Source organism: Hemitrygon akajei, chromosome 20, assembly GCF_048418815.1.
Source record: "Hemitrygon akajei chromosome 20, sHemAka1.3, whole genome shotgun sequence".
NCBI lineage: Eukaryota > Metazoa > Chordata > Chondrichthyes > Myliobatiformes > Dasyatidae > Hemitrygon > Hemitrygon akajei.
In genome coordinates this window covers 17,633,886-17,650,291 of record NC_133143.1, presented here as the reverse complement: position 1 = coordinate 17,650,291, position 16,406 = coordinate 17,633,886, and the positions used below count along the sequence as shown (strand labels likewise).

The 16,406-nt window shown below is 41.5% G+C and overlaps 1 protein-coding gene across 11 annotated transcripts in view; it reads right to left on the bottom strand.

Moving 5' to 3' along the window:
* The window catches only part of atxn1a (ataxin 1a), a 478,304-nt gene that overhangs the window by 415,824 nt on the left and 46,074 nt on the right, over nucleotides 1-16,406 (bottom strand). For 2 of the 11 annotated variants that reach the window (XM_073023937.1, XM_073023945.1), the window contains exon 1: nucleotides 12,218-12,315. The exons of the other annotated variants lie outside the window; for them this stretch is intronic. The gene's annotated coding sequence lies outside the window, so the exon portion shown is untranslated. Of the gene's footprint in view, nucleotides 1-12,217; nucleotides 12,316-16,406 lie in introns of those variants that run through there. 11 annotated transcript variants of the gene reach the window in all.

Genomic DNA, 16,406 nt, shown 5'->3' with positions numbered 1-16,406 from the left:
GGATTTCAGTTCAGAAAGCTATTTGCTTACCTTTATTGTTTGCATGATTTGTTTACTCTGCACTTTGGGTGTTCAATGGTCTTTATTTTTATGTTTTTTGGGTATCTTTGTTTCGTAGCTGCCTGTAAGTAGATGAATCTCAGGGCTATATAATGAATGCATACTTTGATAATAAATGTACTTTGAACAGTAATAACTGATCATATTGATTTATAATAAAAATAATAGCACCACATAATAATGCCGAATAAGTTTCAATGGAGTGGCTTTTGTGATTATTTTGAGCAATTCTAATATGCACAGAGCAAACAATCTGTCCAGGGTTAAGAATGCATTGGGGAGAGTGTTACACCTGAACTCTAGGACCATGCTAGTAACAAATCCCCCCTCAGATAAAAATCAGCCAATCACTTCCCTTCAGGCCACTTCTCGTTTGAGATTATATAAATGTTGCCAGGTGGCTGCCGCAGGAAGAGACTGCTACACAAAACCTCGTGGTTAAACCATCAAAAAAAATAACATTCCTACTCCAGTAACCTGTCAGCTGCAGAACATGAACCAGGTCTGCCATCTCCTGCTTAATGCAAAATCCCTACGGTCAGTCAGCACAGTATGCCAGTCACCTACTACATTAAATTTGTGTTCTGATTCTTCATGGACAGTTGGCTCCCAGAAACTGCTCAAAACTGAGAATAAAAAATGGAAGACTCTCCCTAGCTCTGAAATTAAATTCACGTAGCTTCATTGTTTGGCAAGGTCACTGTAGAATTCCAGAAATGCACCTTTTTTCCTAAGCCACCAAATAAATTTTGTTATTTAGATTTGAATGAAATTGTTTTCAAGTAGGCATCATGATTAAGAACAGCTAACTTAATTTTTCCTTCTGTACAACCACACAACATGTGCATGTTGTCACTGAAAAATGAAGCCAACACACTATAAACTTCCTGGAGCAGTTACACAAGTCATTCACAAGGATTTCATTTTGATGCAAGATTTAAATGCACATCAGCACAATTTCTCCAAAACCCAGCATATCCAGATAATTCTGTGCCCAAATTCTGTGTCCCGTGAGATTTTTATCCATGCTGCTTTGTCACAGTCTTCACTTGTTTCCTCCCAGAAGAATCAGCTTATTGTGATACTGTAAATTCGAACTGAATGTTATTAAAGGGTGAAGCATGTACGTATTTCCTGTGATCAATGCAGACAGCTGCACAACTCTGCCAAACAAGCCCCTTGAGAGGGCAGGCTCAAACTGGCATCCCCATCACCCACCTCCCAGGTGGTTTCAGCAGATCCCCTCAAAAATAAGTGCCCAAACTGCCAAAAGAAATCCTGCAAAAAGAGAAGATTCAAATCGTGCAGAAAGTATCCTGACTGGTTGCTTACGGGATTATACGAAGCCGTGAGAAAGCGGTGGACTCAGTGGCACATCCATTCCCGCCATTGGCGATATCAACAAGCAGGCAACATTGGTCAAAGATCACCACCACACAGGCCTTACCAGTTTCTCACAGCCACCACCAAGCAGTAAGTGCTGACGCCTAAAGTCCCACAACATAACTACTTCCTTTCAAACTACTTGTGATGCTAATCACCACCCCAATACAACACTTTGCACTACAAAGGACTTTGTTACTTTTTGTTCTAATTGTGTTCCTTCCTGTATAATTTTCTATAATTTATGTTCTTCTTGTGTCCCGCTGATGCCTGTAAGAAGTTTGTAGATTCTCCCCGTGACCGTGTGGGTTTCCTCCCTTTTCAACCACAGTCCAAGCGCATACCGGTTGGTAGGTTAATTAGTCACTGTAAATTGTTCCATGATTATACTAGGATTAAATCAGGGGATTGCTGGGCGGCATTGTTCAAAGGGCGAGGAGGGTCTATTCCATGCTGTTTCTAAATACATAAATCTGAAGCTATATACCCGTGATGCTGCTTCAAGTAAGTTTTTTGTTGTACCTGTGCATACGTACTTATTGTACATACAGCAATAAACTCAATTTTGAAGTTTTCCCATTCATCTGATCAGGAGTTAGTAAAATATACTGTAAAGTACATAAAAAGGAATTGCCACTAAAACCTCATTCACCTTTCCTCACAGTTCTGACCTCAAGAAGTTCTGCCCACAACTTAAACCACAAAGACTGGCAAGGATTAAGTGGATGCTACTAGGATGAGTTCAGGCAACTGAGTGTCCTCTCAGGGGACTGGTGGAAACTGTACAGACATCTGGAGGGGACTGTGTGTGGGAGGTGGCTTTCTTGTGCAGAGAACCCTTGAGGTTGGAGCATCCTAGATATGATGACATCTGTAATGACATGATGCCAGCATATTTGGGAGCCATGAGATGCAATAAATGCCTTTCAGGTATGAATACAAATGTTGCAATGACCAAAGAAGCAAGATTCCCTAATTTTCCCTTTAAGCTGTGTTTTCTTTTAACTTCAGATTCACTTTAACTTTATTTTCATATAATCCAGGGTGAAATAAAATTTCTTTCTAATTATCACCAGGGTAATAATAAACACAACAATAAGTAAGTGACAAGTCCAAAAACAACAGAATGGTGTAGACTAGTGCTAAAGTGGTAAAGATGAATGAGATGGAATTAGGGATTGGGAACGTGGCATCAGGGAGGAAGGGTGAAAGAGGTATTGGATTCAGAATTGGGATTACAATGCAGAAAAAGCTGTTCTGAAATCTGGTTGCTCAGACTTTCAATCTCTCAGTAGAAGAGAGAAAAAGGAATGACTAAAATGGCGGGTATCCTTGGCAATAGTGCTAGCTTTCCTGATGCAACATATTATTCAATCTGAAATGTCAACAGTTTCTTTCCTCCCACTGATGATGCTTGACCCACTGAGTAATTCCAGCAGATTATTTGTTGCTCTCTATGCATCATGTGTGTTAACCAATCCCAAGTCTCTCATACCAGTTTCTGTTTGTGAATTAACCAAAATCTCCACTCTTGCCAAGAAAATGTTTTCTTTATATCCCAGCAACACACACTGACATTAAGATTCCTAAATTAAGACCTCACCAGACTAAACTCAGGCTTGAAACCAAATCTGTTTACAGTGTTACAGTCCTCTCATGTAACTTTGAAAGTTGGTGGCTATTTAGCTTCTGTAAAATTGAAGGACCCTTACTGGATGTTATTTTGAATGTGGGGTTTATTCTGGGCTCAATTACCAGCCAGCAGCTACAGGAAGTACTTTGAGCGTCAGGACAGGAAGAAAAGGCCATTTAAATTGCTGTTAATTTGTGGTTTCAGTGATGTGGGATAGTGCAGTAAAATGTGCAGAGCAGTGCTACATGCAGTTTCTGGTCATTACTTAATTCACTCACATCTGCTAACAATACTGATCATCTTTTTAACTGAAAGCACCATTTTCAAAAACAAAACCTGCTCAAGCTCTTAGTTAAACCTTAATTGCTGATATCAGTGCCAGTTCTAGTGTAATGGTCTGTGTGCCAAAACATGCATGTTTGGACCAGCAAAATACATGTTCAAAAGCTAAAGAACTCCATGAAGCCTAAATGCACATTTCAGGTTCTTTATAAATACGTAATCACAGACAATTTTAAACTTTATATTCAGCCAAATACTGAATCGTGTGACAGTTCTCCCCAAAACTGAAAATGAGTAAAAACTTTGGCCCAATGAATCATAGGCAACTTTCATTTTGAATAATAAAGTAAATACCAGAGTAAAATGAAACCCTGCTTTTATGAGCAATTTACAGCCTTGTCATGAGTTAGTTCCTTCAGACTGCAGCACTTCTCAAGCGTGGTTGGTTGGTTGATTTGGAGACTTAATATCGACTGAATAAAGAACTGATTGTGGACTTCAGAAAGGGTAAGATGAGGGAACACACACCAGTCCTCAAAAAGGGATCAGAAGTGTAAATAGTGAGCAATTTCAAGCTCCTGGGTATCAACATCTCTCAGGGTTTATCCTGGGCCCAACATATTGATGTAGCTGGAACGAAGGCATTACAGCAGCTACACTTCACAAGGTGTTTGAGGAGACTTGGTACATCACCTAAGGCACTCACAAATTTCTACAGATGTGCCGTGGACAGCATTCTAACTGGATGCATCACTGTCTGGTATGGGGAAGATCAGGTGGCTGGGGTGCTTCTGAACAGGGTCGAAATATGCTACAGAGAGTTGTAAACTTAGTCAGCTCCATCATGGGGCTTGCCTCCATAATATCGAGAACAGCTTCAAGGTGCGATGCCTCAAAAAGACAGTATCCATCATTAAGGACCCTCATCACCCAGGACATACCTTGTTGTCATTGCTCCCATCAGGAAGGAGGTACAGGAACCGGAAGACACACACTCAGTGAATCAGGAACAGCTTCTTACTCTCTGCCATCCAATTTCTGAATGGACATTAAACCCATGAACACATCTTTACTTTTTTGAAATTTGTATTTCAAATATTGAACTATTTAACATCTACACTTACTGTAATTCACCATTTTATTATTATGTATTGCAATGTATTGCTGCCGCAAGTACAACAAATTTCACAACATATGACAGAGATTTCAAACCTGATTCTCATTCTGATTAATATTCATTAATGAAGAGGAATATCATGGTGAGGCTTTTGATTTGCCAGTCTTGTGGCTGAGGGTGGAATAGGTGTATAATTAGCATTGTCTGGTGGAATGAGGAGGCAGGTGGTCTTCCTTAATGTCTCACCTCAGCTTTCCTCAGACAAGTCCACAGGACACCCAACATCAGGCACCCGAAAGAGTGCAAGAGAAAAGCATCAAGGTATGCATTTTCTCTCTCTCTCTCCAAGCAACATTTGCAAATAGTGTGCCTTCTGGCTACTGTTGTCGTAAGCAGACTGCACGGGTGGGGAGAGCAAAAAGAACAATATTTCATGCCTTTCACCAGAAAACAGGTATTAAGTGAAATGGATGACACAGACTGGGTTGGCTGAGGTGTTAATGGCAACCAATTTGAATTGGAGATTTAAGTAGCGAGAGAATAGAGGAGAGCAAGAAAAAACAAAATTTGTCTCCACTACTCTGGAGAAATTGAATGTAGGTTGTGTGGTGCTTTACAGAACTACCTCCAATCAGATCCCAAGTTTCCAGTCACCTGTTACTCTCATTCTCTGTCACATTCTCACACTATCTTTGGCCTCTTGGTTCCAGCGAAGCCCAAGGAACACCCTGTCTTCCTTCCCAGCAGGCTACAGCCCTCGGATTCAACAATACAGTCAACTATTTCATATAACCAGTCTTTCCAGTTTGTGGTGGAATGAGGCAGTTCTGATATAAGGTCATCTACCTGTGATATTAACTCTATGGATCCTATGCACCAACTGGGTTTTTTCCAGCATTCTCCTTTACCTGTCATTTCACTGTATTCTCTACAATTCTAGCTCTTTTTTTGTTTCTCTACCTTTTTTTTTCTCTATTATCTCCTTAAGTCTTTCATTAATCCCTTAGCAAAAAAATATTTGCACTCTGCTTTAGACATTCCCTTTGTTCTATCCACTCCTCCTCCTCGCTCACCAATTTAAAACATCTCTAGTTTCTAACTCTTCTGAGTTCTGATCAAAGGTCATCAACCTGAAAGGGTAGCCCTATTGCTCTTTCCACAGACACTGCCTGGCTTGCTAAGTATTTCCAGCATTCTCTGGATTAAGGTCAGGCCTGTGGCTTTCCTTGAAATAGACAGTTTCCATCCAAACTACAGTCCCTATAAAAAGTATTCACCCACCTTAGAAGTTTCATGTTTTATTGTTTTACAACATTGAATCACAGTAGATTTAATTTGGCTTTTTTTGACAATGATCAACAGAAAAAGACTTTCATGTCAAAGTGAAAATGTATCTCTACAAAGTGATCTAAATTAATTACAAATATAAAATACAATATAATTGATAGCCTAACTATTCACACCCCCCCCCTTTTAATGCAACACACCAAATCATTCAATTGGTTTTAGAAGTCACATAATTAGTTAAATGGAGATCACCTGTGTGCAGTCAAGGTGCTTCAATTGATTGTGGTAAAACTACACCTGTATCTGGAAGGGCCAACTGCTGGTAAGTCAGTATCTCAGTAAAAAGTATCGCAAGACAAAAGAACACTCCAAGCAATTCCATGAAGAAGTTATTGAAAAGCACAATTCACTAAATATCCCTTGGAGTACAGTTAAGTCAATCATCAAGAAATGGAGAGTATATGGCACAGCTGGAAATCTGCCTAGAGCAGCAGACATCCCACCCTGCAAAAACTCATTTCAGGGAAGTAGCACCCCTGGCCCCCGCAACCCCATATCCCCTGCCCCCCCCCCCCCCCGGTTGACCTCCAAGGGTGTGTGTAATACTTTGTTTAGTGATTTTGTCTAATCTGTAAACCAAGTTGGGTATATGCAGAAAATGTGACATTAAAATATGTACTTATATTATCCTGGAGTCTTTTTTTTAATTCTATTACAACTTTAAGCAAGTCTACAGGGAGTTTGCCCTCATCACATAGGACATCAATAGAGTAGCTCCTTAGCAGCTAGCCAGCTAGTTTAAATAACATTAGCTACGCTAATGAATAAATGATACCTGTTAAACTCACCTCAACATGACTTTTACATTTAACCCACCATGGGCAATAGAAAAGTCACTGTTGCAAACAGTGCAGCGAGCAACACTGTCATTATTTTTGAGGTCGACTGTAAAGCCCGCCCACAGAGAAAACTGATAGGTCTACTTAGCACGAAGAGAGACCAATCAGGATGCTCCCTCTCGCTCCCTCTCCCTCTCCAAAAACTCAATTTCCAGGTTATTGTATATAATTTGCGGGCTTCAGGGAGCCGCTATCAATATGCCGGAGACTCCCGGAACTTCCGGGAGAGGTGGGATGTCTGGAGCAGGCTGTCATCAAAAACTGAATGACCGTGCAAGAAGGGGACTAGTGAGGGAGGCCACCAAGACCTAAGTCAACTCTGAAGGAATTACAAACTTCAGTGGTTGAGATGGGAGAGACTGTGCATACAACAACTGTTGCCTGGGTGCTTCACCAGTCATAGCTTTATGGAAGAGTGGCAAAGAGAAAGCCACTGTTGAGAAAAACTCACATGAAATATTGGCTAGAGTTTGCTAGAAGGCATTTGGGAGACTCCGAAGTCAACTGAAAGAAGGTTCTATGATCTGGTGAAACCAAAATTGAGCTTTTTGAACATCAGCATAAGCCAAACACAGCACATCATCAAAAATACACCATCCCTACCGTGAAGCATGGTGGTGGCTGCATCATGCTGTGGGATGCTTCACTGCAGCAGTCCCTGGAAGGCTCATGAAGGTAGAGGGTAAAATGAATGCAGTAAAATACAGAGAAACCCTGGAGGAAAACCTGATGCAGTCTGCAAGAGAACTGCAACTTGGAGAAGATGTATTTTCCAGCAAGACAATGACTCCAAGCATAAAGCCAAAGCTACACAGCTTAAAAACAATAAAGTTAATGTCCTGGAGTGGCCAAGTCAGAGTTCAGACCTTAATCCAATTGAGAATTTGTGGCTGGACTTGAAAGGGGCTCTTCACTTATGATCCCCAAGCAATCTGACAGAGCTTGAGCAGTTTTGAAAAGAAGAATGGGGAAAAATTGTGGTGTCTAGATGCACAAAGTTGATAGAGACCTATCCACACAGACTCAAGGCTGTAATTGCTGCCAAAGGTGCATTTACTAAATACTGACTTGAAGAGGGTGAATACTTAAGCGAAGAATTATTGTGTTTTATACTTGTAATTAATTTAGATCACTTTGATGACGTCTGTTTTCACTTTGACACGAAAGATTCTTTTTCTGTTTATCAGTGTCAAAGAAGCCAAATTAAATCCACTGTGGTTCAATGCTGTAAAACATGAAAACTTCTGGTGGGGGGAGGGAGTGAACACTTTTTATAGGCACTGTAGGTTTCACTTACAAAGTGCAGGCATCCATTCTGACCACAATTACTGTTATAGCTTTCAATCAATGCTACATAATGTAGAATAAATGTCATTAATATCATTTGTTGTTTTGGGCCACTCATAACTAAAGTGCCTGCACTTCAAAATATTGGATGTTTTGTACTTTAGAACATCTAAAAGGTGTCATCTCTCTGCTTTAAATCTGAATATCTGACAGTATTTCCACATTATTTGGTCCCACTAACACGTGAGCAGTCGACTCCACGCAATAGCTGAAAATTTTGTTACAGCTTGGTCTAAAATGGCCCTGCACCTTCACATTGCAGTGGCTCGGGTTGTGTCGTTGCACGCTTTCCATCTGTGCACTTGTGGAAAGCTGTGAATCATGATGTTTTTCTTCATCCATGCAAATTCAACACAAATCATTTCACACATTCTTTCACTGGCTGAAACCAACCAACATTCTGGGCTTGCTGCTCTTAAAGGGGAGATGTGTACTGCATCTAAGCACCACTCTCTGTCATCGTGAAGTTTTTGCTGCTGTGGAAGGTGGCAGGGCTGATCAGGGAGTAGGTACCCTGTTTCAGTTGAGTTAACCAGAATATCTTGGATGCAAAGAGCATGAATGAGTTCCTCACCTTTGGCAAGGAGACCAAGAAGTTAAATGATGAGGGAATAGGAGAAGGTGAATGCTGGGAATACCATCCTCTTGGTTCATAGGTTAATTTATTATCAAAGTATACAACTCTGAAATTCTTCAGTTTTCCAGTTAGCCGCAAAGCCAAGAAAGAAAAAGAAAGGAAAGGCAGCACAATCATCAACCCCCAAATGCCACCTCCCCACAAAAAAAAGAACAAAACCAGAACAGGCACATCAACCCCCAAATCACCCCCCCCAACTCCCCACACAAAAAATGAACAAAGCGGATCAGGCACATTAACCCTCAAATCCCCCCACCCCACACAAAAACAGAGTAAAACATATCAGACACATTAACCCCCAAATCCCCCTCCCCACACAACAAACAAAAATGAAGCAGGCACATTGACCCCCACTCCTCCCTGCACAAAAAAACAAACAAAACAGATCAGGCATCTTGGCTCCCAAGTCCCTCCTCAAGCACAAAAATAAATTGAGAAGATCAGGTGAAAAACACAGAATATATAAACTATAAAACTGAAAATTAGAGTCTACAGTCCAAAGTCCACATCCAAAATGCAGAAAAAATCCTAGACAATACTCTCCAGGCCCAGACGCAGCAGCAGGCTCTCCCCTTTCTGGTACAGAGCAACCGATCAAAAGAAAGGCAGCCGGCGCTCAGGCAACAGCTTTACAACCTCACAAATCCAGTCAAGATCACAGTGGAAGGGCCAAATGGTTACACACTCATCACCACTCTAATGCTCACACGTTCCATACAGTTCCATCCATTCCAACATGAGTAACCTTTACACGCAGTTGAGCGCACTCACCAATATCCGTCCTCTCCCCCGTAGAAGGTAACAGGTAATTATCATGCCTATAGACTAATCATCTGGAGGAGAGGATTCCCAATTGCACGGGATTAGACATTGGGTAGTCTGCAGAAATCAGTGAAACTGATGAGATATTCCTATCAACCCCCCCCCCCCACCCCTCTTATATCTCATGCACCGCAACTAAAATCCCTTCTGCTGATAAGACGGTCTCGGTCTGATGCTCCCGCCTCTGTGCCACCCCCACCCCCACACCCCCCCCCCCCCCCGGTCAGTGTGACCAAACCCTCATGCTATTCTCAGTACAGAGACAAGAACCACCTGCTTTGGTCCAGAAGATGAGTCCTCAGCCAGAAGTAGACAAAGCCACATTACAGTGACCTACCCCAACCTGAATCCCTACACTTCATGGACAACAGAGAGAAAGCACAATGGCTGAGATATGGAAGAAATGCAACTGTGGAGAAGAGATGATTATTGGATGGGGGTTGGGTGGGCAGACAAGAGAGGAGTTGGCCGTGGAATGGGAGAGCGGGTGGTGGAATAGAAGGACAATTCTGGGAAGTAACAAAACAGTCCTGGTATTGCTGGATCACAGAATGGAAGAGATGGGGGAGTAGATGTGGAGATTATGCTGTAGAATCCATCAAGTGGGTCTGCGGGGAAAGCAGTGACCACTCGAAATAAGCAGTTAAAAAGAATCTATCAAAAGTAGGATTGAACTTCAGTCCTCCTGCAGCCCAGTTAAGACCAGGTTTCCTTATAATATTTGTAGAGCCCATTGGGTAGTTTTCCCCAAAACGACTAACATGCAGCTCTTGACATTGCTACATTCACACTGCAGCTTTTGTGCACATGATTGGGACAAAAAACAGAAAATGTAGTACCAGGCTTAATGGAGTTAACATGAGACACATAACCACATTGTGCTACTTGTTAATATTTCCAACTTCCATCCTCTGTGTAAATGTTTTCCCCAGAGAGAAAAAAACAAGAATAAATATTCAAACAGTTAATCTCCAGTTGTGTTCCTTTTTGCTTTCACACAGACATGGAGTACTCTAGCTTCTGTTACATCACCAATACTATTTTTGTCCTGAAGCAATACCCATAATGCCTAGGCACTGCTGGCTGGCAATTTGCTGTTGCTTCGCTCTTCCTTTCTGTGTGCAGTGGGTTTCGTTTCTCTATGCTTTGGGATTGTTTATTTTTAGCTGTGAATTCAAGGCTTGAAGCAGCAAATCAGGGCTCACTAACACAAACTATGCACCTGCAAATGTACCTGCAGGTTAGACACAGCTACAAAATAAGCAAATAAGAGTCTGGTTTTGCTTGCTGACTGCCAATTATTTGACAAAACTACTTGAAACAGATCTGCCGCTAATTAAAGATATTACAATTAGCAACTAACCTGGCAAAAATGAGAGCTTGCAAAGGAGTGTTGCAGGGTGTGATGTGGTATTGGAGGCTGTGTGATTGCAGGTTATGCATAGCAAAGACTGATAATCCTGACAGGCTCATGTGCACAGTTGCTCAGTGCTTGTACAGTATTTCTAGTGAGATGGCAGAGCTCAAAGTTCACACTGTGTTGTTTGGTTGCAAGAAACAAAGCATTCCTTGATGCCAACTACTCGACTTATCTGGATTGGCTTTATAATGTGGTTAACTAAGCAGCGATTAAAGATTATAAACAAAAAAATTACTTTTAAAATGACTGTCAGTAAAAACTTTCACATACATATTTGTCAGCCTGTATCATAACATTTCAGGTGTCTTTAAAGTTGTGTAACAAATATGATTCTTTACAGAGGAAAATAATGGTGGAAGTGTCCAAAAACAAGACCCGATTTAGGCAGAATGCCAACCAAAACTTCAGAGCATTACAACTTGAGCATCTTATTATTGAGTTTAAAACGTTTTGTTTTCTGAGACTCAAGCCCCTGTCTGGACCATACCAGATGCAAGCGCATATCTGAACATACTGGGCATGTTGCTCATAAAGAATACCAACAATATCCCAGTGCTTTGGGAGCTTGGAAAGTTTCTCCTTATGGCAACCATCACCTCGGCTCAAGTACTCGGAGCTCTTCCCTCCATCTTAGAAGGTGTTGGTTTGAATCTCATGATCGTGTACTCTTCTGGATCAGAAAGACGCTTGATTCTGGAGCCTCTTTCAGGCATTAGCTATTCATCATCTGTGTATAACAACACAGTCAGACACTTCCTAAATTCCCAGGCTAACCATCATTTCTCAACAAACTTTTTCAGAAACAGATTCACTCTGTTTTCTATTTTATAGATCTTACTGTGTAGAACGGTGACCTACCATGTTTACCTATGTAACAAGAGTAGCCTATATCCTATAAACAATTCACTGCATGTCTTGTCAACATGCTTCACGAACTATCCAAATGCCAGTACTAACACCATCGGTCTGTTTACTTGTACAATTAACAAGGCTTCATGTAGGCTGTAACTGAGAGGTTGAAATTTCACTACCACCACCTCCTCCGGCCACGCCATAGTTTCAGGTTAAACAGAACAATAACGCAAATGTATCGGCAATGATATTAAAAACATCGAACTAATTGAACTTTCTGATTGACAGAATCGCAGTATTACAAAAATCCTGTTTTGTGAAAAATCAGCCCAAAAGATTAAACATACAGCAGTGGAATAAATAGTATTATCTTAACAGTGAGACAGATTGTAACTACCTTGTGTAGTATATTAATCTACCACACTATCCTCATTTCAATCAATACCAAGCTTTCTATATAATTAGCGTTTGACTGTACCTTGACTGCACACAGCACTTCCTTCAGTCTGCACGGGTGGCTGTCGTGTTAAACTATCAACACTAAATGGTTCTAATCACAGCCTTAGGCGCTACGGAAACTAAAAATCTACTCCAGAAAAACAAAACAGAATATAAGGTAGGAGCGGTCGTAACATTGAAAACACGACAATGCCCAAAAACAAGTAATAATGAAAAAATGGAGCCAAGTCTTCAGGTTCTAACATTTCACTCAGCATGCATTTAAACTTATCACCAGCTACAAAGTGTGCCAGGTTTTGCCAGAGAAACTCCTTTCAGCATTTTTAATAGGATTTAATAGAGACTGATAGCTTACAACTCCTGGACTGCACTGTGCCGTTCACAGCGCTGTTAAAATTAGAAAGTATTTGGTGCATAATTCATTTCGGTACAAGGAACCTGAAATATCCCTTGACTATATTCAGGCTTCCCCATTATAGGAGGTACCCGTCAGGACACGTACAACTCTGACACCAATCAAGGTCCACATGCAACTTCGGAATCTGTTACTCCATAACTCGAATTTGCATTATGCGGAAATAGGGGATAGAATTTCTTCTTCTTTGTGTCAGCTGCCAGTTTGATTCTCCGCCTGAATCTCTGTTTTACTGAAGCTGACATAATCCAGTGTCTTCTTTTTAAATTTCAAAACTGAACTTTATTCATGAAAATATATTCAATACACCACGTGGTTTTCTTTACATTCAATAAGCTGTGTATTTTCCACCAGTATATACACACACTTCGAGGTTCGAGGAATTCCCTTCAAACATTCAGAACTTGAACCAACCTACACAACTTTAAAACTCTAATTTTCACCCACAGAGTGGTGGGAGCACTGCCGACGACAGTGGTGGAGGCGGATACAATAGGGTCTTTTACGAGCTTAGAAAAATAGAGGACTATAGGCGGTAGGGTAATTCTAGCAACACCAGCTCGTTTCCACGGATGCTGCCTGACCTGCTGAGTTCCTCTAGCTTGTTGTACGTGTTGCTTTGACCCCAGCATCTGCAGTGTACTTTGTGTTTAGGGTAATTCTAGGCAGTTTCTAGAATAGGTTACATGGTCGGCACAACATTGTGGGCCAAAGGGCCTGTAGATTACTATATTCTATGTACCAATCCCCTCCCCCACCCCACAGATGCTGCCTGACCTGCTGATAACCTCCAGCAGATTGTTTGTTGCTAGACATGCATAGCATTGTCCAGTCTAAACAGTCATTACTCCCAACAGGTTAGATATAGGCATTCAGAGTGCCATCAAATTAATTCTATTACCAATGGCAATCATGGCCTCTTTTAACATCACATCCCTCATGTCTGGCTGTTATACAGGACCCATCTCCCCCTCAGCAGAACTTTAAACTGTAGCCCTTCCCCACGAGACTTCATATTGGCTGCACAGAGTTCCGGTGCATCCCTCACATGTAAGGGCAGCACCATACCGTAGCAGTCAGAGTAAGGCTTCATAGCGCCTGTGACTCACGGGTACCTTTCCTATTGCTGTGTGCAAGGGGTTTCTATGCTTTTCCCATGACTGTGTGGGTTTCCTCCAGGAGCTCTGGTTTCCTCCCACATTCCAAAGACATACATGAGTTAATTGGATGTAACAGGGTGACATGGGTTCATTGGGCTGGAAGGGCCTGTTACTGAACTCTATCTCTAAATAAAACTAAACAAATCAGTAATGCGCTCCTGAGCCCATCACTCAGCAGCATCCACTTAGGGCAGGGCTTCCCAACCTTTCTTACGCCATGGACCCCAACCATTAACAGAGGGGTCTGTGCACCCCAGGTTGGGAACCCCTGCTTTGTGGACATCTCTTGGTACTGGAAGGCCAACAACTTCCAGACAGATCAAAGTATTTCTTTCATCAAGTTGACAAACACCAGCAACACTTGGAGTTTATGTCAGTATCTGCCCCTGGGGACAGCCCATGGTTTGGAGAGCCCCCCCTTATGCAGCTGCTTGGGAGCAAACCTCAACAAGGACCACTGCATCCTTTTCCAGAACTTTGCAAATACCATCCACAATGAGGCTGCCAATTTTCTCGTCCTCACCATGCTGACAGAATCAAGTGTTGTGCGGGGAGAAAGGGCCAAGATGCTGGTGAATTAACACCCCAAATTCTCTATTTGGTCCCACTAACTTTAAATGTAAATCTATGACATCTTTCTATTCAAATAATATAATCTATTAATAGTAAATACAATAAACACAATAGGGCCATCTTTCTTTACATTAATTGTACCAGGGCAGCAAGGTAGTAAAATGGTTAGTGTATCACTTTACAGTGCCATCCAGTTATATATATCACTGATACATACCTCACTCAGAGTTTGAGGAAATTTGGTATGTCACCAAAGACACTTGCAAATTTCTACAGATGTACCATGGAGAGCATTCTAACGGGCTGCATCACGTCTGGTATGGAGGGTGGGGGGGCTACTGCGCAAGAACAAAATAAGCTGCAGAGAGCGGTAAACTCAGTCAGATCCACCATCGGCACAAGCTTCTATAGTATCCAAGTCATCTTCAAGGAGCAATGCCTCAAAAAGGCAGCGTCCATCATTAAGGACCCCCATCACCCAGGTCATGTCTTGTTCTCATTGCTACCATCAGGAGGGAGGTACCGAAGCCTGAAGGCACACAGTCAGTGAATTGTGAACAGCTTCTTCCCCTCTGCCATCCAATTTCTGAATGGACATTGAACTCATGAACACTACCTCACTACTTTTTTATTTCTATTTTTACACTACTTATTTACTGTAATTTGCAACTGTTTTCCCTCTATTACATTGTACTGCTACCACAAAGACAAATGTCATGACATATGCTGGTGATATTAAACCTGATTCAGATTCCGATTCACGTCAGTACCCACAGGAGTTTGTATATTCTTTCCGTGACCATGACAGTTTCCTCCTATACCCCAAAGACCTACAGTTGGGGTTAGTGAGTCGTGGGCATGCTACGTTGGCATCAGAAGCATGGTGACCTAGTGGACACAATCCTCACTGGCTTAATTTGAGACACAAGCACCCAGCACAATCCTCACTGGCTTGATCTGAATGATGCATTTCACTGTACACTTCAATGTACATGTAACAAATAAAGCTAATCTTTAATCAATTCAAAATGTTCTCTTACAAAGCATCAATGCCTCATTTTACAGAAACAATGCTCCACGAAGTGACTGAGAGGCTATCATATAGGAGAGAGAGAACACCACCCAGTTGGACACATTCGTATTTGGAAATAATTTATATTAATGTAGCTAGCATTGTGTCACTTCTCAAAGCACACAAAGCACCTTGAAATGAAATAACCACTCCTGAGTTGTGGTTACTGTTGATCTGTTGGCAAACACAGCAACTGAAACAAATAACCAGTCAGTCAGTTCTTGGATACCTCAACCTCAGGAAGTAAGTTTAGTTAGGGAAGCTCCTTGCTTCTCTTCAAATACTGCACTGAAATCCTTTTTCTCTATCTACCTACACAGGCCATTTGTTTAAAATCATGCCTGAAGTGACATTGGAATGGTGCAATATTCTGTTTGTACTCCAGTAAATTTCTCAACGGGACTTGAACTCATGATGTTTTGACACAGTGAGCCAAGCTGGTCATTACAGAAGTGTGGAAGACTTCAAAACTGACATATGTCAATCAAGGAAATCAAGGCTTTGAGGAACTAGCACAGAGGAGATCGGCCCCGATCCTTTTGAAAAGTGGGATGGCCTATTCATCTTTTTTTTTAAATTCCCTCTTATGATCATATGGAAGACAGAAATATGCTTCTTCTGCACAGAATGGATATACTTTGACCAAGAAATATTTTGTCTATCTTTCCACAGATAAATCCTCAGGCAGACAAATCAACTGCTTGGTTGTGACTAACATGTTTAGTATTTCCTGGTATGACTTGTTTTGACGTTAGTGTGACCTTGTACATGCTGGCTGGCATCCACCTGGATTTGTATCTCTGTGGCCGAGACTGTATCCTGACCCTAGAAGTCTATGAAAAATTCCCCGATTTGGTCTGTCTTTAACCGACAAAAACTTTCAGTCTGCTTGACCTCCCTTTTTTTTCCCTTCTCCAACTGCCAGACTTTCGACAGAGAAGGATGGAAGGGACTGATCCAAAACTAATTGACAGCAAGGCAACTCAAT